Source organism: Cyprinus carpio, chromosome A3 (assembly GCF_018340385.1).
Source record: "Cyprinus carpio isolate SPL01 chromosome A3, ASM1834038v1, whole genome shotgun sequence".
Lineage (NCBI taxonomy): Eukaryota > Metazoa > Chordata > Actinopteri > Cypriniformes > Cyprinidae > Cyprinus > Cyprinus carpio.
This window is the reverse complement of record NC_056574.1, coordinates 2,686,435-2,711,543: the sequence shown is the minus strand read 5'-3', so window position 1 is coordinate 2,711,543 and position 25,109 is coordinate 2,686,435. Positions and strand designations below refer to the sequence as shown.

Below are 25,109 nucleotides of genomic sequence, written 5' to 3'. Positions count from 1 at the left end.
ACTTAGGCCTAATTAAAACAAGAAACGAATATAATTAAACCCTGCACGATTTAACTAAATCCCTGAAACTCTAAAGAATGGACTGATTAATAAAACGTCCTCACGTTTAAACTCAAGTTCTCTCATTATAATCAACAAAATGCACCTGATGTAAAAAAGAGCTTCATTAATTGACTACTTCAGTGATTTTAAAGGGAGCCTTCTTTACTTGCTTTCATATAATTTAAGTTAAGTAAAAAATAAATAAATGAATGAATAAATAAATTGCAAGAGTGCAAGATTTCAAGACTCATGATGCTGAGTGCAACGCGAAACATTTATTCTTATTTGTCTACATATTTTATCTTCATTACAAAATCTTGTTTGGTTTTATTTTGGATAATTGTAAAAATGATTTACTTTGTAATGCATATGCAAAATGTGAATTATTGTTCACATTCAAGTGTTTGTGCAAGAATTATTAATGCGCATGCATGACAGGGAGGCGCCCTCTCAATCACTTTTTCCTGATAATGAAATAAATGAAAATTGGGATGTCTCACATACATGAGAAATATATATCTCACATACATGAGAAATATATCTACAGAAAGCTTGAAATGTCTTGTTTTAAACAAATCAATTCAAAACGAAAGCATTATGTAATCTGTGAGGGTTGCATTTCTCTTTAAAGGCGCGTTCAGGTGGAGAGAGTCAGCACTGTGAATTTAATCTCGCAGCCGACAAGAAAACATTTGTTTATTAATAAATAACTAAAAAATGTCTCCTTTTTCACATTTATTAGGCTACTTCTGCCTGTGCTTTGTGGCAAACTTAATGCATGTGCTTGCGCGTGGAATATATTAAGGCTGGATTATAGATGTAAATTTAATATAAACCTGCAATTAGTTGAATAATGACGAAAGAAACGACTAGTAACTAAACAATATTACATGGGGAGCAGACCTATTAAATACCCTCTAGCTGTTAAAGTTTTTTAAGCATTTTATACGCATTTGCATAAATTCTGCTTTCAAAACGGTCCGTAATGGAGAGATGACTTAATGATTTTTCCTCTGAAACACAAAAACAAAAATTGAAATAAAATTGATATTTTATGTTTTGAGAATGGCCAACCTTTCTCTGCAGATATTGTTGCTTCTGGTTTGTGCATTGTAAATACAACAAAAACAAACAAACAAAAAATATATATATATAATGTCTCCAAAATCTCTGGTGTTTTTTTTTTTTTTTTTTTCACGTCTGTAACGTATGTGTAACGCATGTGCAAAATAGCCTATAAAACAAAGTTGTCTGGACTTTTTTTGGGATTTCGAAAAACATAAAGAGAGGGTTCAATATATTGGTAATGAATAGGCTACATTCTGTTAGAATTTATATTTCACACTCTAAAAAATATTGTTTAGACAAAACGAAATAAAAGTAACACAACAGTTTGCATCATTTTTTATTTATTTATATATATTTATATATATATATATATATATATATATTATATATATATATATATATATATATTATTATTGAGTTAAGGCAACTTCCTCTGAAATTAAGTTATAATAACTAATAAACTATATTGCACTATATAGTAGTCAACATTTGAAGTGTATCAAAACCTTTCTTCAAAGTTGTCCTAAAACCAAAATGATGAGGCATTTGTCCTACTTTTCCTAAACCTGCTCTGCAAGTTTGAAACCCTCATAACACACTGTCCATATGAAAGAGCAAGAGATTAACACCTTTATTTTTCAACCCCCACAATCTAGACAGAACTACCCCCCCCCCCCCCCCCCCTCCACCCCCCCCCCCCCAAAAAAACAACAACAACAACCCCCTCCAGCTGAATCTGGTCTGTTTTTGGGCTGCCAGGAATGGTGTTTTGTCATGTTACTGTGTTGAAATGCTGTCTGCAGCAGTCCTACTCTTTTTATTCATTATTTTCTCGCAGCCCATATTATTATTTTCACAAGACCATAATAATAACAAATTATCAATTGATAATGAATCGTTATTTTTACGAAAATCATTGTTATTTGTGAATGTAGACGTTTGAGGAAGGCTTTAAGACCAAGCGGAATCCTTGGCCAGCTGCTCCCGCTTCACAGTGAGCGCAACTCGAGTTAACTGCACCCAGGTTCACAGTCCGCAAGTTTTGATTTCACAAAATCAGTTTGAGGCGAATACAACTTATTTATCATGAGCCCAACATTTAGCAAGGCAGGAAAACATTCAGTCTACCTGAAGGAAGAAGTATTTAATTGTAAGTTCATGCAGTTAAATAGAGAGTAAAAAATAATAATAATAATAAAAAACTAGTGTAGGCTATTCTTAAAATTGGAGCTCATTAGGCTATATTGAAGTACAAAGCCAAACACCAGAAGTGTTCTTTCATTAAAAAGTATGCATTTTGTTTATTCACAGGCTATATGGTTGAAAAAATATTTTAGTTCAAAACTTTGTGTCATTGTTTAAAAAAATGCTTTATTGACTAACGTTTCACAGACCTTCAGTTGTTGTGCTTTAAAATCCCATGCCATTTGTAATTTCACAGTATTTCACCTCCTAAATTACTACCCTAATTCTATAATGGTAAAATTTACTCAAGCCGATGGCATTTTTTTAATGTCAACAGTACAGTAGAAACAGTAAAATGTCACAGTGCATGTTAAATAGCCTAAATTAACTTGTATGCATTTTAGCATAAAACTAACAATATGTATATATATATATATATATATATATATATATATATATATATATATATATATATATATATATATATATATATATATATTTTTTTTTTTTTTTTTTTTTTTTTTTTAAATGAACAATTCCTGTATAAAATGGGAAAGCAACCTTTATAGCAAACATTTTGAAATCGTCCACAGCTGAGCAACGCGGGAGGCAGGTTCAGTGCCAGAGTGCACAAAATGCATGCACAAAGTAAATTTCAGATGCAACGAAAACTGGATAAAAACTGGATAATTAAAAAACTGAATAAAAACATACACGAAACTTGTAAATAGTTAACAACATAGCCTAGATTAGGCCCAGACTCTGTTCCTAAGTATATAATGTAAATTTGTTAACCCACAGTAAGACATTTTAACCGATTAATCGCCTATTTTCGTTTGCTGCATGTTTGCTGCAAAAACACACACAAAAATAAAATTTGTGAGAGGAAAAAAATATATAAGTCATGTATAAGTTGCATTTTATTACATTCAGAAATAATAACGGCAGGCCTAATAATGTTATAATGTACCAACAGGATATTTTTAGTTCCCTTCACTTGACAACAAATCCTTTACATTTAACAAATTTATCAGAACAGAACAATAATTAAAAATATATATATATATTTTATATATACTAAATTTTTGGTCTCACAGTAAAGGCATAATTCAAAAATTCAAAATGTTAGCAGTTTGAAAAATAAAGAATAATAACAGAGTTAATAAGAATTACTTCTAAATGCTGGACCATTCGCATTTTGCTCAGCATATCGAACCTGAAGATTTTTTTTTTAACCAAGAATGAACTGAAATAAAAACATTTCGCTTTTAATCCTTGTATATATATATATATATATATATATATATATATATATATATATATATATATATATATATATATATATATATATATATATATATATATATATATATATATATATATATATATATATATATATATATATATATATATATATATACACGGATTAGAAGCTAGTTGTTTTCATTTATACATATATATATATATATATATATATATATATATATATATATATATATATATATATATATATATATATATATATAGCCCTTATATGTAATGATTGTTTAATAACAATAGCATGCATAAGACCCTTTGTGTAAAGGTCTTTCTTTAAATTTTTGATGAGTAGACTGTAGCCTAAGACTATCCCACGTTTTGAAATTAACTCACTGTAAATTTTTTAATGGTTTTTAAGGATGTTACAATTTTATATTATAATGTTATTGTTTAAAACATCATGGGTGCCCAAACTTAGCCCTGGATGGTGGTGTCCAGCAGAGTTTAGCTCCACTTGTTAGGAATGTGTAGCTCACATTCAGTAAGTCAGTCTTGGCCCTTAGCATTTCCTACAACGTTGTAACAATCAATCATTTTGAATAAATGATTTGAGCATAGTTGACTTACTTTTTTTTTTTTTTTTTTTTTTTTTTTTTTTTTTTTTGCACTGTAACCTGTCATTTGTAGACTGGTCCTAAACATCATAATGGGCTGAACTAACGCTAACGCTAAAACTAACTTTTATAAAAAAAGAGAAATAAACATAATACCAGACAAAAAAATAAGTAACAAAATTTTAACGCCGCTATAAAAGTCAGACCATAATTAAATTTTTCGATTCTCGAAGAATTAATCTCAAAGAGAAAAAACGTTAGGAAAAAATCGCAGGCACAGGGCAAATAGCCATCGTTTGCGGCATCTTTGCATTTTCATTCCCTCCACACGAATGACACCGAGACATTCAGTACAATCAACTTTATAACGCTAAAAAAGCCGCGAAAAAACAATCATTCAGCCCAAACATACACAACACAGCAAAATCATCAGGACACTGAATGAACATTAGGCACGATTCCTCCCTTCCACATGGCTTGTTGTCTGCTGTTGCTAACCTAAGTGTTTAACGTCTAGCCAAAACACACAAACAGCGCCTTGTACTCGATGGAAACAAAAGAAAACGACCCTTCGGGTAAGATGTGTAGTCCCATGTTTATGTAAATAGTGTGAAATACTGTGAATTGCTCTACAACCCCTGAACAACGTATGCTCTTGCCTACACCAGACATGCATGGGGCTTCTCTTCCTGCCGTCAGAAAGCTTTGACGAGTCGCTTGATTTCTTACCAGACAAAGACTTTACAGGACCGCGTTTGTACACGGTTCCTCCAGAAAGTGATATTCAGACAGAATTCTGCAGAGGCAGCATGGAATCGAGGGACTGTAGGAGGCCTTTGACGCTCAAGTTAGTCCCTGACAGAAAGAAAAAGGGGGCGTTTCCACACCGGGATAGGCGTTTTTAACTAAGCGGCAACCTTTCCGTCTCTCTTTTTGAAACCAACACGGGAAGTGACTAAAACTGCAAATATGCGTCGACTGGGAAGCTAGCGTCTGGGCACTCTGAACTATGTTCTTATGGGTTTGCAGGGAGGAGTCATCATTTCAAAAAAGCGTGGATGGTTGAATCCTACCAAGTTTGATGAAAAATGAACTTTTGGTGATAATGAGCAAAGGATGTACCCTCAAAAAACCAATAAACATAATTATACACTCTAATCTTATGCAGACTGTAATTGTACATAATATTTCACATTATTTTCCTGTGGCCAAAGAGACCTCAGGGTTGTGAGTACTTTTCTTCTCCGTTGTACTAGCGGTGTGGCGGTCAGTTTTTGTGAAGTAATTGCTCTCTAGAAGTCCACCCAAACATGATTCCTGCACGATTCCATCTGGTAGAGTCTCAATTAATTCCCTGTCATACAGTGTTTGCAGGACATCTTCTCCTGCCTCCTCTGTTGGCATTGTGGTCGCTGAGTAGGGGAACTCCAAGCACTAAAAGTCCTCCCTGCTCTTATGCAGACTCTCGCCTTAGGAGCCATTTAAGCGCTAGGAATCTGAGGAATCGCTTTTATTATTAATGGGATTTTAGTGTCACTTTTAGGTGGAAGGGAAATTCTAAGGCAAACGTCATGAACTCTGAGAATTTTCCTAGAATTGGCCGCTAGGAGCCACTTTTTGCCACCAAAATGCTTTGGGATTACGGGCCCTGATGCTTCACAGAGACCGGAAGTGCTTTTTCATAAGACCGTCTAAAATCTAAACAATTAAGACACTAAGAAATATTTATGTTAATAAAATAAAATAAAAATAAAAATCAATACAAAAACAAAAAAAACAAAAACAAAAATAAATATTAATAAATTAAAATAAAATAACTTATAAAAAAATAGCCTAATCTGTTTAAATTAATATAATAATTGATACTTTTTGCCTCCCTCCCTTATCGCTTAAAAAATTGTTTAAAGGCTGAAATGTGAAGTGCAGGTCTTAAAAGGTCTTTAAAGCTCTTACATTTTATTTTAAAAATCCTCCAGTTACCCGGTTATTTTATGGTACCATTTGGAATAACTATTTATTTATTTATTTTGTTATTATTAATAAGCCACTTTTAACTGTTCCTCTTAGGTTGTTTTGAGACTGTTCTGTATAAAAAAAATAGGACCTCCTGTACATTGGTTGTGCAAAATTTACTAGACAATGCAATTGAGATGTTTATTGTCTGGGTGATATTGCTGTCACCTGACAACAAACGTTTCTTCTGAATTAAGATTAACTGCACAAGTGTTAGTTGTTAAAATATTTTAAATAAATTACAATATTCTACTTTAATCCTTCAGTAAAAAGGAAACTGAAGTAAAACAGATTAAAAGGTGGGGAATGGGATTAGTAATCTGAACCCTGGATAAAGGAGGAAAAAATTGTCGGCACAGCACTATCAAAGTTTGCCCCATCCCTGTCTATATACCTCATGAGCACTATCTTAATACCCCAGGGACCACACCTAGTTCCGACACATTCACTGTGGTTTATTTACTCCGCATTGGTCTTGACATTTTTGAAAGTTCCATTCATTCATGAAAAGAGTACAGCAGCAATTCTTCTACCAGCGGGTTACCATTGCGAGAGAAAGGCCCATTGAGTTAGAAAACTAGAGAAAATGAACTCGCGGACAAGATGATAAGTCTGATAACATGACACACACACACAGACCACCACACACACACACACACACAGCGGAGACATGTGAATACTCAAATTGAAGAATTGTGTGGTTTCAGGTTTCTAGATTCATAGGTTTATGCTTAGTATTGTCATTTATACCTTTTGCATTTCTGCTCTTTTTCTGTAGATTTCAAATATTTGAGTTCATACAATAAGACATTAACTATTTCAATCCACTACTGAAAAAAAAAAAAAAACATAGAAAGGCATAACATCCTATTTGTAATAGTTTTACTGGTTATAAGAAAACTGTATTGGTTTTAATGGAAACTGTAATGTGCATGTTGGTCTCATACTGTTCAATTGGTCACCTTCTAGTTGGGTGGCTGTATTGTTTAAAGAGCCACTAAATCCTAATGTAATATGAGTCCCGCAAGAACACATAATGATTACCAATTATTTAATGGTTTTAATGGTCAAAAGTTGGTGGGTTTGTAGTGGTATTTGTAGTGGAAATCATTAGCATTTCTGATGATGATTGTCAGCAGGGTCATCATGGGTTTTGTGATGTTGTATTGTGAGATAGTAGCGGCTGTTTGTTGTTTTTGGTGGGCCTATTTGGGAGAAAACCCAGGGCCGTTTTTACACTTCCCAGTCCGTCCCTGTTCGGGAGTGGTGACTTTTCACATATTCCCAACTCCTGAGCATGCTCTCACCTGAAGTTATGGTTGGAACATACTAAAGTTGTTGAGGGTTCTAAAGCCGATCATTTTTCCCCTGATGATTTCAGTTTTTTCCAAATACAACATAACGTATAACTTAAACCAACATCTAAAACTACCCTTATTAAAAATAAATGTTTTTATATGAACAAGATCTTTGTATGTGTCTCTTTTTATTTGTAAAGCTGCCCTTACGAAAAGTAACAAAGTAAAAATACGTTTGATGTAATAAAACCATGTTTTTTAGTGCTTCAACTTCCATTGGTATAAAAATGTTTGTACTACAGGCACCATGTTTACAAACTATGGTTAAACCATGGTTTTACTACAGAGACACAGAGATTTGTTGTAAAAACCATTCTGAAAACTATGTTTACTTTTCATAAGGGTGAAGTAAAATAATAATAGTAATAATAATAATGATAATACACAGTGTGTATTCAAGCTAGTATAGCTCCAAATAGTGTTGACTTTGTAATGACAAGCAATATATTCTAAGGAAAGCTAACAGGAACCCAGATCAGCCTGCAGAAAACACGAGTCAGACGAAGGTCAAGAAACAGAGTGCCTTGGTTGCAGGACATCGGCCTAGAAGATGTCCACAAATCAACACCTCAGAAGCCAATGAAAACTGGTGCTGCTGAAAAAAAACACTGGACAAAGAGGACAAATGTACACAGCCATATGATGTTACTATACACCAGTCCACAGTCGTCAGAAAAAACATTCATATCCCTCCGCATCCGGTACATATTATGCTCTTCCAGCTGTAAGGAGCCAGCAGTTTGTAAGTATGAGAGTGTTTCTGAATTTTACATGCAAGCTGGAAATGCTGTTGGTATAAACAACTGCAAACTGAATACAGCTATTTGTAATGTAAATTTTTTGTAACTAATTTTACATGTCTTTACACAAATACTTAAAACACCTTCCTTTTCTTTTGTAGGACGAAGCAGCTGCCAGTGAAGTTGAGTCTGATGACCTAAAATATTCAGCATGCTTTCATTGAGATCCACCATCTGAAAAGAAGGATGATGTTAGTTTGTAGTTCCACACCTGCATCCAGTACAAAACCCTTGACAGAAAGACGAGGAGGAAACAGCCATGGCATGTACAAACCAGTGTTTGGCCGCCTATCAGCGTTCTTTGGGAATGGAAACAAGGACATAAAGGGCAGTGGCAGTGGATTTATGTCCTGATGTGCATGGAATCCATCAAACAAACTTCTAGTGTCAGCAGGTACTGTGTTTACAGGGTTCCATGTATGCCAGGATCATCTATCACATCTATCATAATACATTGTATCTGGAGATGGAAGATCAGACGGGTAATTTTATAGGTAAATGGTGAATTTTTCTGTGATATTATGCTCTATTAAAAGTAACAATAAACATTGAAATCAGGGTTTCTGTTATATCTCACGCAAGTCCTGGTATTTGGCAAAGTACACCATACAGCTTATGGATGACAATACAGACTTGAGCTGGTGCAAAGTAAGTGTTCATGACAATAGCTGATATATGTGGGGGCTAATAAATTTTAATGTTATTTTTATTATTATATGTATCATTTATAATAATGAACTACAAATTACCTGTGTGTATGACGGTAACAGGTTTTATGGGTCATATTCACAAAAGAGTGTTCAGATTACAAACCTTGTAATTACTGTGTCTCATTTGCAATTGCCAGGTTCTTTTTATTATAGGTCACACAATCATCGACTGGGTTTCAGGAGAGCACTAGATGGACGATATTGGAGTAAGTGTGGTGCCACCTGACAGATCCCATCAGAGTAATGGGAGCGGAGTGGAGCGGCAAACAGTTCCACATCAGAGCATTTTAATAATCACTCCGTGCTCACTGATACCAGAACCACGCTCTGCCTTCGCGCAGAGGAACAATCAGATGACCTTGTAGGCGTGAGCAAAACAAAGCCATTCATTTGCATTTCATGTGCTCCCCCTGTGCTGCCCATCATCAGCATGTTTTACAAGTGCAAAAATCCAGCATGATTACATATAGGTTCTTTAAACATGAACATCCACAAAATACGTCAAACATGTTGATCAGGAAGTTGGTGTTTGATTCTAAATCTGGTCTCAATCTGGTGAAAGCTAGTTAATCTGCATGCATTCAAGTGTGATCTTTTATCCTTCAATGGTATGGAATTTGGATGGATGGACTGCTGTCCATCTTTTTATTGTAATGTATGGATAAGTTAAGTACGGTTAGATATGTTATACATCTAGGGGGTTTTAAGACAAATTTCCTTTCCAATTTTACACATTGGCTATATTTGGTGTTATAATAGGCAGTTGGTTGATTTTTTCCTTCCACTGCAAGTTTCCTGAATCATGCATATCCGTCATTTTCTGTTGGCTACCAACAAACCATATAGAATAGTTTGCCATATGTGGGCATGGCCAAGGCCAGCAGCATTCTTCTTGTTTTTCTCTATGATTCAAATACATTTGAACTATTTTAGACAGCCCTGGCCTCCGCTCTGCCTACGCCTCCGTTTGAAGGCCGCCCTCCGTGGATTTCATAGTCTTGTAGTGGAGCGTCGAGCGTATCCACTCCACAGAGGGGGGTAATGTCACAGGGTTAGTTGGTGTGTCTTTATACCGCTCCAGAGGGCACACTTTGTCATTTTGTTTGTTTTCCTGATTCAGTTCCCATCGTCCTTTGCTTTGACAATCATGTCTCAGTTCATTCAGCTGTTTGGTCTCATACCCTGTAAAATCATCATATACTGGTTGTCTTCATCTTGTTTGCCGGTTGATGTTTCGGTTACAGTTTCTTTATCTTGTTTGGATTATTAAATAAATGCTGCAGTTGGATCATCTTGTTTGTGAGTTTGCCGTGAAGGTAGCGGAAGCAATAAATGTCGTGTTCCCTGCGAAGGGAATGCTGGAAAAGGGCAGAGCAGAGATCAATTGCAATACAGTAGGCTATAACATTAGTCAGCAACGTATGTGGATTTGGAACTTCAGCAGGCCAGTCTTCCACAAGCTCATTCACTGCTCTCTCATCCTTGCACCAAACGCAATTTTGATTTATCTTGCTTTAGCCACTGGCAATATTGGGGTGTTACAATAACTAGTTGTTTCAACGAGAATTCCTGCTTTATTAACCCTTCATTAACCCTTCAAATGTCTTTTTGATGCCCTCTTCTGCTTCTGGCTTTTAAAATGTATTGTGGTTTTCTAGGCATTTTAGCTCCAGGTTTAAGAGTGGGTTAGCTGATTTGACTAATCCCACATCTGTGTCCATGTTAGACCTTATTTCAGGTGGTACTTATTGTTCCACTTCCCTCTTTAGGAACTTCAGTTTGCTTTGTCTGACGCCTTATCTTTTATTTTAATGTTTGAGGTTTATGGGGACCATTGCTTGGGGAAAGCCTAACACTGGAGTGGCAGCACAAAATGTTAAATATGCTTTATCTGCTGAGTTGGAAAAATAATGAGGATTTTCTGTTGCTTCCATTCACTTTTTCTGCCAATATTTTTTTTTTTGTTTTTGGCCAGTACTTGAAAGCCGATCGGTTTCTGTGCTCACACACCCGAAAGCGCGCTCACTAGAACGATGCCTCTCCAGTCATAACTGCATTTTTTGTCTCTTTTTTTTTTTCTTGACAAGAAATTTTTTGTCTCTTTTTTTTTTTCTTGACAAGAAATGCCATTTATTAATGCGCGGAACCGCCAGTATCTCTTCATGACCACATCAAAAGGGACACTATTCAGATGCGTACTTCAGCTTCACCTCTGCGCCAGGTGCAAGTCCACCGAGCGCCGGAAGCAGGAACGTTGAGTGATGACAGTGGAACGCGTGCGTGTCTGAAGTGAGATCTGTGTTTTAGAAGTATCACGTCAGTAAGAAACCACACTTTCCCTGTCCTGACAGCTGTTTTACTGTGCTCACGGCACACACTCTTCAGCTTTACGCGAATATAAGGCGCAAAACGCTCATAATATCACTTCATCATAAAATAATAGTATAGAAGGAGTTGTAATTTTTGTTATTGTATGAACATACAATTAAAGTTCTGTCATCAGTTAAGCCATGGAAATTACCAAAAAAAAGGTGATTAGTGTTACATTCATGGTATGTATAGCATCACATTAAAGAACGTCTCTCAAATGCATGTAGCTACCTAAAATATTGATGCCATTCAAAGAACACATAAGGCGCACAAGCTTAAGTTTTTTTTTTTTTTTTTTTTTGTACATTTAATGCACAAAATGCAGACACAGTGGCACTTATACTAGAAAACCGTGCGCTTCTATTTTTTATTTAGTTTGAATTTTTTTTTTTCCACAAATGAAAAAAAAAAAACATTTAAATGCATAAAATAACATTTAATCATTTATCATTAGACTTACAAATGAGAACAATAGAAGCAATCAGACCAACGAAGAGAACAACAACAGTACATACAAGTCTCAGGGGGTAGCGCAGATAGCTATAGGGTTTTATTTATTTATTTTATTATTATCATTATTATTTTAAGAATAGAATAGAAAAGAAAGGTAAGTGCTAGTATTAGTTGGTCAAGTGCTGGCGAAAAAGATGAGTCTTTAGAAGTTATTTGAGAGATGATTAAAGCCTCTGTTCAGATTGAGATCTGGAGGTCATTCCACCAGCTGGTCGCAGTCCAGGAAAGGTCAGTGCAGTGGTAGATTTTGAACCTCTTTGGGATGGCACCACAAGGCGCTGTTCACTTGCAAAATGTCAAAATAACTTAATTTACATTCTGGCATTTATGTGCTTTCGTTGACTTCCGGCCTTTGTCTTTTTCTTTTTATTTTAACCAGTTCTTATCACTATCTGCATGTCTCATCAATGAATATGCAATGATGGAGAACAAGCTTTTGGGGGTTTTTGAGAACCAGAACCAAGCTGAGCAATAAATCTATATTCAGCCCTTTGTTAAACAGACCTGGAGGTGAGGAATAATACACAAAGTGATATATTCACTCAGCATTACTTGATCTAATTCACAAATATCTCGATTACAATTTTAGCAAGAAATTAATTGTATTCAGCTGTGTTTTAGGCACTTAAAACAGTCCAATACTTTATAGTCGATCCACATTTTCTATATTTGAAATAATGAAGATGTATATTGCCACCGCTGTGTGAACATCCGGGCTCTGCCGCTGCAGTCAGTGTGCGGATTGACTGAGTTCTCTTTCGCTTACAATTTCTATTAAGTTCTGTTATTTCTACACACTTACACGGAAAGTGATGTCAACATACCTACCCGTCTTGGTAGGCATTCATGTAGACGGCAGTCGGTTTTTGTCTTAAGTGAACTTGAACAGTTGGGGAGAAATACAGATGTGCGGTTAAAATATTTGATCTATGCGTTAGATCTTAAAGCAACAGTGTCGAACTGCAGCCGCCGACTGAGTCATAAGTGGTTGAAATCAAAACAATAGAAACAGGCGAAAATTACTCACGGCTCGGGACCTGGATAACTTGTTTAACTTTAATGGGAATCATCTATATTTAATGTATACAATAGAAAGATTAATTTTGCACATTTATTATTAGATATGAAAATGTCTGTAGTGGGCTATTTCTGCTAGAAGCCTTTAGCTACTGAAAAACCTTTACCACTGAAATACTGAGAAAAAAAACAAACAAACAAAAAACAAACTTAAAAGTATTTTTGAGTAATATATTTATTTATCATTTAGCTTAATACTTGGAGTGTTTACTTGCCTTCAGTAAGCTTGAGAATGTTTTATTACATTAGTTTATTATTTGTTGCTTTTGTATTAGTGGCAGTTTCTAGCTTCAAAGAAAAATAATTTTTCTAACATCTTTGCAGCAATAGTTTTTATGGTTCCAAAATCACCTTGGGATGCATTTATTTTTTCTAATAATTCAACAGCCCGTCATCCAATTATTCCTTACATAACGTAATTTGTTGTAATTAAATATTTACTATATAAATGCATTCAAAATAAACACAGGGTGTCTCGTTGACTGTGTCTTAGGAAAAAGTATATGTAGGGCTTTTATGCTCAGTGTCATTGTCATTAGTTACAGACCAGTTTTATCCATCAACAGCCTCATTTTCATCCAAGAACAAATTCAAAAGAAGCCCTGTCTAAAGGGGTTAGGTCTATCATTTTTCCAAAATATAGTTTTTTGTTTTTAAGCCAGCAATTAAAATGCAGCAATCTTCTTGAATGGTTCAAGAACTGATGAATAGAAAAATAAAATCGTAAAAATGCTATAAAGTTTGGTTTTTATAGCGATTAAAAGGTGCCTTTTCTGCTCTTAAGGTTCCATTCAACCAGGTCTCCCCCACCCCTTGAATTTCTTACATTTATTTAAATGATAAATAAAAGTCAAGTCCCATGCTTTGATACTTTACATTTTTTTGTTTCCACGTTTCACTCTGAAATATGTCACGATACATAAAATCAGTTCAGACCATAATTTCTGTTACATAAGCTTTACGTTTGCCAAGCAAAGCAGGCTTGCTAATTATTAATCAAAACCCAACATGGCAAGATGCAATAGGGGTTTGCTTTTTGTTACATTTTTAAGCGGTGTAGTTCACCTAAAAATAAAAATTCTGTCATTAATTACGTTTTCAAACCCGTAAGAGCTTAGTTCACTCTTCAGAAAACCAAATGAAGATCGTTTTTTGATGGAATCTGGAGCTGTGTGGACCCTGAAAAAGGAGATCGCTGTAAAAGGCAAATAATCCATCCTCTGTCGAGTACGTAAAGATGCTGTAATAACCACACACAGCTACCTCTGTGACGGTAATCCATCTGACTTTCATGGGTTGAATCAGTATTTTTATGTGTGAAACAACAGAGAAGAAAAACAACAATAATTTAAACTTTGACTATTAACGCAGTCACTTCCAATACAATAAAATTTATACGTGCATGGGTTACAGTAATTCACTTGTGTTATGCGGTTCTCAAAAGATGGATTATTTCTTAAAAAATCTTTGTGTTTATGTCAAGAAAGAAAGTCATATACATCTGGAATGGCGTGAAGGTGAGTAAATGAGAGATTTTCATTTTTTGGGGTGGAATATTCCTGTAAAGACTGATATCCATTGCATAACATGCTCATTCACTGTTTTGTAACTTACTGTAACATGAACTGTTGAAAGGATCATTGCAGTGGTTAAAACATATTATGAATTATAAACATATTCTGTATATTATGTTCTTTGTGCATATTGTCTCCTCCATCAGGAATCTGCCCCAACAGGGTCCCCAGGACCTCATAGATTTTACATGAACATTTTACAAGATTAACATTTAGGAAAAAAAACTAAAACATTGTTTCATTTTATGAATGCATGTTGGGATAGCAGATGAATATGCATGTTTTATTTCATACAGATAAAGAATACAGAATACAGGCGCAATCCTCTACAGTGACAGTTTAACAGCTTGTGACCATATCCACATATTAATTAAAAAAGTAACAGTGTCAAAAAGGACGAAAGGTCCAGTGAACATCTGAGGTATCATTGTGATATTTCCTGCTGCCTAACTAGCCTAACATTTCAGTCACAGGCATGAGGTAAGTGTGATTTCCTGAGTATAATGTCTCTCTTGTATTGTGTTTGCAGTAAACACTAGAGCTCAGACACTAGCTGGGTTTACATCCAAAGGTGCGAATTTAACTTATGCGCAAAATTGGAATATCACACACAAAACATTGCTAAGTAACAAGCACCGTTTCCATCCAACCGAGTCAAAGAGAACAAAATCATCACTTCCTGATAAACTCCCAGATATACATCATTAAGAAAGTAGAAGAAGCTACTGAATATAATACATTTCATATATAATAAATTACTTGCAAATCTAGAACGAGCAGATGAAACACAATGAATGCAGTTTTTGCACAAGTCGAAAACCACTCAAGTAAGGAGAAAAACTTGCTTTTTGCAAAATAAGGCATTTTTATTCATAATTCAGCATTTCCATCTCTCGATTCTGATGCAATACTTTAAAATTTTACTCCTGCTGTCATTGACCATTGCCTCAACTCTCATGCAGACTGTGCCCATTGTAAGTACTCAGACCGGAAAGGCATGGCATTGTGGTTAATGTGCTGTAACTACAAATACAACAGTAAAAAAGTTATTATGGTAAAAAATATGGTAAGTGTTGTAGTCACTGGGCATTTCACATTCGTTGAATGGCATTCACAACAGATTTGTAAAGAAAATGTCAAACTGCACTCACTTTCATATTAACTGCAGACAATCAGAACCTTAAAAAACAAACCATAAAATAAAATAGTTTACACACCTGGACAAGGACGTTGGGTCACTCCTCCTTTTTTGAGTGGTTACGATGGTAACGACATCGTTGATGACACCCAACAAACGAGACTGTCATAATAAGGCCGCTAGAGGGCGCTTGATTTTAAAACGTCATAGTTAGTAATACGCTGCTTGCACAAACGACCTATGTGGTGTTTTTTAGGAGGTGGATAGTCTCCATCAGGAACAACAGGGCCGTAGATCTGCCTGCGGGGGGGTGAGAGGGGCACCTCAGCCGATGAGGGCTCTAGTCACCAGGACACGCCCCGAGCATGACCCTGCTATGTAGTGCAGAGATATTAGAAACCTCTTCTCTTTTCAAAACAGTCGTCATTGAAGTATAATATTGGTGAACACAAACACAAGGCACTTCAACAGCTTCTCATCTCTCTTTCTAAAAGATGTTGAGATGCTCGTATGTTCTGTGAGCACTCAGCATACTGAGATTAGCAACACATTCAACATCCAGCTGAAAAAAAGCACTAAGCGATTGAAGCCAGTATCCTAATCATCCCACCCACCCACGAGCATCTCCATCAGATCATCCTCTATATCTCTATATTAGAATATTGCTCAAAATAACTGCTGAAATCAGTTAGATTAGAAACCCAGAGTCTGATGACTGAATCCATTGTGCACAAGGAGAAATAAAGGATCACATAGGATAGATCATGATTATCATTGAAAATTTTTACAAAGATTGAACATTTAGGAAAAGTAAAACATTGTTTTATGAATGCATGTTGGATAGCAGATGAATATGCATGTTTTATTTCTTACAGATAAAATACAGATACAGAATACAGGCGCAATCCACTACAGTGACAGTTTAACAGTTTGTGACCATATCCACATATTAATTAAAAAAGTAACAGTGTCCCAAAGGACGAAAGGTCCAGTGAACATCTGTAGTACCATTGAGATATTTGCTGCGGCCTAACTAGCCAAACATTTCATTCACAGGAATGAGGTAAGTGTGATTTCCTGAGTATAATGTCTCTTCTTGTATTGTGTTTGCGGTAAACACTAGAGCCTGCATTAATTAGCTGGCTTTTTACTTCAAAAGTTAGCGTATTTTAACTTAACGCCTTAAAGATTTAAATATCACACAAAACATTTCACCGAACAAGCAAGCGCTTCCACCTAGCGAAGTCCAAAGATAACAAGGTAATCACTCTCTGATAAACTGGCACTATACATTACCAAGAAAAAGTAGAAGCTAGCTACTGAATATAATCATTTTCATATATAATAAATTACTTGCACCTCAGAGCGAAAGCAGATGAAACGCATTACGAATGCAGTTTTTCAAAGACAAGCCTAAAAACCACCTCAAGCAAGCTTAATGAGCTTTTTTGCAAAATAAGGCATTTTTTATTCATAATTCAGCATTTCCATCTCTCGATTCCTGATGCAATGCTTTAAAATGTGCGCAAAGCATGGTGATGGAAGCCCAGCCTAGTGAAACACTGCTCGCTTCTGCAAATGATCTTTTTCTTCTTAAGGATGAGATGAGGAGAAGATCAGCTAATCAGGAGCGAACTTGCTCTTTATTTTTGGTTGTCGCCGTGTCTATCTCCTCCTTTCCGCTGCTGTTGTGGATCATCACGGGCTCTTGTTATCAATACATCATTGCTGTCCACTACTGGAGAGACACTGAAATTGAAACATCAAGTTGTCAAAGCATGCAGCGCTTTTCTTCAAATATATGCTATCATAATCATTTTATAGCACTCATGAAAATTTATGCCAGTAGTTTTACACACAGATTGCTCTTTTTAGTAATTAAAAATAAAATATATAAATCACTCCACAGTCTATTCAGATTATGCTAATTACATAACACAGGGTGTAATGGCCTTCCCCTTTTAATTTGTTTTTGCATTGGCTGGCCACTCAACTAGATGGCTTAAATATACTTTATTGCATATAAGGGAGAGGAAACAAAGCAAGAGTATTTTCACGTTTGTTCTTGAGCTAACAAGCTCGAGAAAATGGTTCTTTTGTACTATTTGTTTAATTTGAACAATGTTAAATGTGTAGTGAATGTTTGTTTGGTTGTTTATATTGTGAATGTTGATTGTCTATTTTGCTTTGATATTTATGTATTGTTTTTTACTGTTTCTTTGTAGTTTTCCCCGGGTGCCACCATGCTGTGATACAATTGTTATGGAAAGTATGAAGTTAATGTGTAAACACAGTGTTGTGATGCATGGAGAACATTTGCAACAAAGAATTGAGACAACGATCACTTCAGCAATGAAGTTTATTGCATCTTAAAATAAATCGAAGCGTAATCTGGCTTAAAACTCTGTTTCTTTTCTATGAAGCTGAAGGGCCGCTACAGTAAAACTTTCGCTGCTACACATGAGGTTTCATTGTGTTGTTGTTGTTTCATCGCGTGGAGTGGGACACTGGACTTTGCATCTAAAGCTGATTGAATCACGTCACGTCACAGGAAAACGGATACTTCATCAGGATTGTAAAATTACACAGTCAGTTGGAGCGCGGCAGAAACAGAAAGAATCAGAGATGCGTCTAAGACTGGAAGAAGAAAGGACTAGGCTGCAGATGCTACAAGCAGATAAAGAAGTCAAGGTAGCCGCAAAGCTCTGAAAAGTGAAGCGTCTACAATAATCATGAGAGTAATCTTGAAGAGGAGGGGAGAGGTAATGCAACGTGGTCTGGAGGGGAGAGCGGCTGGAAACCAAACCCCAGCTGAATCCTCAGGTAGAGTCATTCCATCCTCAAGCATTTCAAGAGGTAAAGACAACTCAAGGAGATCGAGAACTTAGCTCAAGTGTTAGCGAACTCTCTAAGCATAAATCGATTACCTGTCCCAGAGCCAACGACTTTCACTGGTATTTGATCCTTTGAAGTTCATTGATTGGAAAATGTCTTTCATCAAGACTTATTGATCGTGAAATCAATTCCCTGCAAGTTTGTGAAAGATGTTTTACTTGAAAACCTATCTTGGCTGGAGAGAAGCTCCTCGAAGGCTGGGGAAGGTTGCTTCTTCTATAGAAATTCTCATGATGCATACCAGGGTACCCGGAAGGTTCTTTGAAGAGCTGCAGCTGGAAACCTCGCTCATTGTTCAGAGAGCCTTTCGAGAAAAAACTCATGAGATGGCCTATGGTGGGAAGTAAATGACCCACTTTCTCCCTAATGGTGAATTCACTTTCGACTTTCTACAAGGTTGTGTTGAAGCTATTCAAGATGTCAAAGGTTTGGCTATTTTGACAATGACTATGAGGAAAAACCATAAATTAATAAAGAAATTACCTGAGTGGATTGTACGTAAATGGAGCAAAATTGTGGTTGAAGAGTTAGACATGACTGGCGATTATCCAAGTTTTAAACGCATTTGTAGCGCTTTGCAGAAGGAGTCTAAAATAGTTTGTAATCCATTCACTTTTCCCACCCCTACTGAGTTCTAAAGTTTCAGATGAGAAATTTCCTAAAGAGTCAGAGCTTTTAACACAAAAAGCTCAAGTTAAAGATTCAACAAGAACAGAATCCAAGATGATATCACACTCATGTTCTGTTTTGTAGGAGTGAAACGCGATATATCTCTCTCTAAATGTCCTATTTTTTGCAGAAAAGCCCATGGATGACAAAAGGTCTTTATTCGCGGAGAATCATATCTGTTTTCGATGTCTGGCAGTAAAGCATATTTCCAAAGACTGCAAAAAGACTCCTGCATATTTGTGGTACATGTAGCTTTCGGGCCACCCAACTTGTTTGCATGAAGATAAAATCAAAAGGCTTCCGTGTGAATGTATCAAGAATGGGGTCTACCTCCTACCGAAGTGTACTACAAATCAAGAAGTTCAAAGGGTTATACCCCATACAGTAACACAACGTGCTTCTGCTACCTTTAGCATTGTTCCTGTTTTTATTTCAACAGTGGATAAGCCACGAAATGAGATTATCACATAAGCTACTTCTTGGACACACAGAGTGATTTGACTTTTTTATTTTGAAAGATTTTTCTAGATGAGCTCCAAGTGGGGCAGTCAAGCAGTGAAGTTGAGACTTAGTACTATGACGACTACAGATACAGTCGCCCTCAAGTAACAAGGTTAGTGGCTTACAAGTGCGTAGGACTCCAAGGTGGGAAATGTATTAATGTACAGCAAGCCTATACTTGTGACTCTTATTCCCGTGGATAAAGCTTATATTCCAATCGGCAAAGACCGCGCGGCAATGGCCTCACCTTTTAAGCATTACTGCCAATGAGTTACCATCACTTCAGAGCTGTATTATAGGATTGTTAATTGGATATGATTGTCCTTTAGCATTAGCTCCTTTAGAGGTCATTATTGGCATTGAAAATGAGCCTTTGCACAGAAAAACAGAGCTGGGTTGGAGCATCATTGGCCTCTGTAATCCCCACCTGGACAGACAAGAAGTCAAAGTTTTCATTCATCGGAGTTTCAGTGAAAGAAATTGTCAGTTCCATCAATATGATTTTTAAAGGTTTTGAGTCAGATTTCAATAAGAAGGGTTATGGCTTGATAAATATGTGTCCCAGGAAGGCGTCCGTTTTATATGTCTTATTAGTGACAATATCAAACATAAAAAAAAGAAGATGGACATTTTCAACTGCCCCTTCCTTTTAAAGAGCATCAGTCCCTCCCTACTTTACCTCATAACAAGAAGCTAGCTATGGTAAACGTTTGCAGCACTTGAAAAGGCTGAAGTCAAAATCAACAAAGCTGACCCGTAATTGTCACTGCTGGGCAGCTTACAGCAGCACTTACCGCGCTCACACCACACACACACACACACACACGCGCACACTTACATAGCAGAAATACTTACGCTGTAATAACTCTCGTTTCCCTCCTGCTGTTCTGCCGTAATAACTCTCGGTTCCCTCTCCTGTTTGCCGTCCGGCAGCGCGGGTGCACATAGCGGTCCCGATGGCACATATGCCGATGGAACATTGGCCTCATCTTCCCCTCCACATCTGTCCAATATTCATAACCCCGGACATTTTTGCACTCACACTGCCGCGTTGTTTGATGTTGTCTTGTCGTCGCGTGTTTGTTGCATGGAATTGGAGCGATCGCGATGGTTCGGTGTTCCGGTGTGAGGCGGCTGCCAGAAACAGAACAATCGAGCGGCGATCAGTTATGGCGTCACTGACTTCGCCGCCAGCTGCCGCCAGCGCACCGGGAAACCACGACCCAAACCATTATTTTATATTAGTAGGGTGTAAACCTTGCTTCTTTGTGTGTATATGAATTAAATGGTTAAATGTATTATTTTTGTGTTTAATGTTTTGTTGTTGATTATGTGTTTGAGTTTGTGTTTTAGTATTAAGTATTTGTGTAAAAGAAGTAAAAATGCCTGAAGTAGTGGGTTTTTTACAGTCTGTTGTACCCATTTGAAGTCACATGTGAGGGGTGGAGTCTGGCCTGTCTGTATTACCCATTTGCGTAAGGCACATGGAATGGGGTGGAGTCCTGGCCTATAGGGAGGCCAGATTGTAAAACTCATCACTTGTTTACCAAGTCGAGGCGAAGTGCACACTGTGGTGCCTCAAGCGATCTTATCCACACGCCTGTATATTGTATGATTACTTACCGGTATATTGACTTTTTTTGTGACCATTTGGATTATTCCCTCTTTATTTTTCTGTTTGTTGTTTTCTTTGGTACTTTGCTTACCTGTAATATATTTATTTTTTCACTATTGGACTAATTATATTTTTGGGCACTGTAATAAATTGTCCACTTGCACATAAGTGCCTATTGCGGGCTGAGCCGATCATTTAAAACATCTTTAACGGACACATTCACCAACGTCTCCTACGCGGTGGTGAGTTCTCGCTTTATCACAATCGGCCTTCATGGAAGAAATGTTCAGCAAGGGGATGCGAGATGGCTCCTGTTACATCTGATGAAGGAACAGTGTGGTATACCCCATCATGGCGTTTACCACCCTCACAAGCCAGACAAGTTGATGTGGTGATTGCTCTATTTTGTGTGTATTTCTCTTAATGACCTCTTCTCAACATGGCTTTTTTCCAAGAGATAAAAGCAATTCAAGGAGGGAAGGTTCTTCAAGAAATCAAGTGCACGTTTTCATCTCGATCCTCTTTTGAAAAGTGGTCTTTTTCACCGTTGGAGGAAGATTGAAACAGTCGTATCTTAGTGAAGAGTTCAAGCATCCAGTGATCTTGGACGAAAGAAACAGCCACATCACCAAACTCATTTTGACACATGACCATGCTAAAATTTGTCATCAAGGGATGGTAATCAAACACTCATGGAACTCAGAGCAATGGGTGTTTGGGTTATCGGTGGCAGCAGATCAGTATCTTGAAATTGATAACAAATGTGTACAATGTAGGAAGCTAAGACGGCCAGTAGAGGAGCAGCAATGGCTGAGCTCTGTCCTAAAGAACGGATTGAGTTCTCCACTCTTCTGTTACACTGGTATGACTGTTTTGGCCCGTTTTTCATAAAGAAGGGTCGAAAGGAGTATAAAAGATATGGTCTTCTCTTTACTTGCGCTTTCTTCTCGAGCTGTTCATATCGTAGATGTTGGAAGATTTGTCAACAGACATGTTCTTATTAATGCTCTAAGATGTTTCCTAAGCCTCCGTGGAGCTGTACGCCAACTTTATTGTGATTGTGGTACAAATTTTAGGGGAGCCAGTGAAATGAACTTCGAGAAGCTCTCCAAAGAATGTGATGCGAAAGACACTGGAGGCATTTCTTTATGGAAAATCAGCGAAGTTTAGCCTTTTTAATGCTGCTTCAGCTAGTCACTCTGGTGGTGTCTGGGAACGCCAAATCAGGACTGTGCGAATAAAAGCAAATGCTACGCTTCAGTGCTCTGGCAGACTTGATGACCTTCTCTCTTAGGAACACATTGTTTTAATGTAAGTTTATGGCTATCGCTAACAGTCGACCATTAACTGTAGATGGGAATAATGATCTCAAGTCACTGAACCTATAACACCAAACAAATCATCTTATCCTAATGAAGTTCAAGACAGTTCCTTCCTCCTCCTGGTAACTTTCTGAAGGAAGACATGTATGCTACAAAAAAGGTATGAGTCCAGTACTTAATTTAACACTCTGAGTCGTTGGAAAAGGGAGTATCTCCTAAATATTTCCACATCTATAGAAGTGGCACGCACTCATCAGCAGGACATGCTGCCAAGGAACCAGTGGCAGTTAGGTAGAGTAGTTGAGGTCATTCAAGGGAACGTATGGCTTATCCGACGAAGCTAAAGTTCAAACAGGAGAACGAAAATCCAAAGACTAAGTTAGGCATCACCCCAACCTTCAATCATTGAGCCGCATTCAATTCCAAAATGAGTGGTTCTACTTGGAAAGCGAATGATCTTAATGATCGAGGGATCGGGACTCGCAGATTAGACAATTGCTAAAGCGTCACATTAAAATGTTTTTTTTTTGTTGTGTGCGCTATGTTGGAAAAGGGTCACTGAAGGTTGAAAATCATGTGGCGATATTTGTATGGCTTTGTGTTGGTTTGTAAGCTTATCATAACATGATTGGTGGGAGTGTAATGGCCTTCCCCTTTAATTTGTTTTGCTTGGCGCCACCACTAGATGGCGAAATATACTTATTGCATATAAGGAGAGGAAACAAAGCAAGAGTATTTTCATATTGCTTTGTTCTTGAGCTAACAAGCTCTCGGTGAAAATGGTTTAAGCTTTAAGCTTTAGTATCCCTTTTGCAAGCAGACAGGGTACGCTAGTTTGTTTTCTATGTATTTCTTTTGTACTATTTGTTTAATTTGAAATCAATGTTAAATGTGTAGTGTGAATGTTTGTTTTGGTATTGTTTATATTGTGAATGTTAATTTGTCTATTTGCGTTTTTATTATTTATGTATTTATTTTTGTTTTCTTTGTAGTTTCCATCGTGCCACCATGCTGTGATACAATTGTTATGGAAAGTTATGAAGTTACGTGTAAACACAGTGTTGCGGGATGCATGGAGAACATTTGCAACAAAGAATTGAGACAACGCATCACTAGCAAATGAAGCCATTGCATCTTAAAATAAATCGAAGACACCCAATAAAACTCTCTGTTTCTTTCTTTCTATGAAGCTGAAGGGCCGCCACACAGGGGTTAAAGCAAAAAACTCCTGAGCCTGAACTTTTTTTCCAGGGGCGGCGGGGGCAGCACATGCAAAGCATGCAATGACTGTGGCAGGCAACTTTAAAATTTGAAAGGATACTATGGCAGAGCTTTCTTTGCTTTCTTTATTAAAACTGGATTTTTTTTTCATGAATATATGGTTGGCCTAAAGAATGAAAGGCAAAAGTATCATACACTTGGAAAATTATGAGCTATAACACTGCTTATCAACACTAGGGGTGTGACAATACACTTAACTCACAAGATGAGACAAAATACAGGTACTTGGTTCACTAGAACTAGAGAAAATTGTGAAAAACAAGTTGAAAAAACAAAAACAACAAAAAAAAAGTCTTTAAACTGTACAAATTGTGAACAATGCAGTTGTATTTAGAAATATTTTAACTAATCTGAGGGCTGTAACTAATGACTATTTTGGTAATCAAGTAATCTACTGATTATTATCAGGGACAGATTCTGTAACATCAGTAACAGCAGCCAGTCAACACCGAACACAGACGAACACTAGATCAGGACAGATTCTGTAACATCAGTAACAGCAGCCCGTCAACACTGAACACAGACGAACACTAGATCAGGACAGATTCTGTAACATCAGTAACAGCAGCCCGTCAACACCGAACACAGACGAACACTAGATCAGGACAGATTCTGTAACATCAGTAACAGCAGCCCGTCAACACCGAACACAGACGAACACTAGATCAGGACAGATTCTGTAACATCAGTAACAGCAGCCCGTCAACACTCAGAACACAGACGAACACTAGATCAGGACAGATTCTGTAACATCAGTAACAGCAGCCCGTCAACACCGAACACAGACGAACACTAGATCAGGACAGATTCTGATAACATCAGTAACAGTCAACTTCAGTAACAGACGAACACTAGATCAGGACAGATTCTGTCAGTAACACAGCCCGTCAACACAGAACACAGACGAACACTAGATCAGGACAGATTCTTTAACATCAGTAACAACAGCCCGTCAACACCGAACACAGACGAACACTAGATCAGGACAGATTCTGTAACTTCAGTAACAACAGCCCGTCAACACCGAACACAGACGAACACTAGATCAGGACAGATTCTGTAACATCAGTAACCAGCAGCCCGTCAACACCGAACACAGATGAA

General features: G+C 36.9%; 1 protein-coding gene across 1 annotated transcript in view; it reads right to left on the bottom strand.

The window, feature by feature from the left end:
• The window catches only part of LOC109046747, a 69,289-nt gene that overhangs the window by 32,211 nt on the left and 11,969 nt on the right, over positions 1–25,109 (bottom strand). The window lies entirely within an intron of this gene.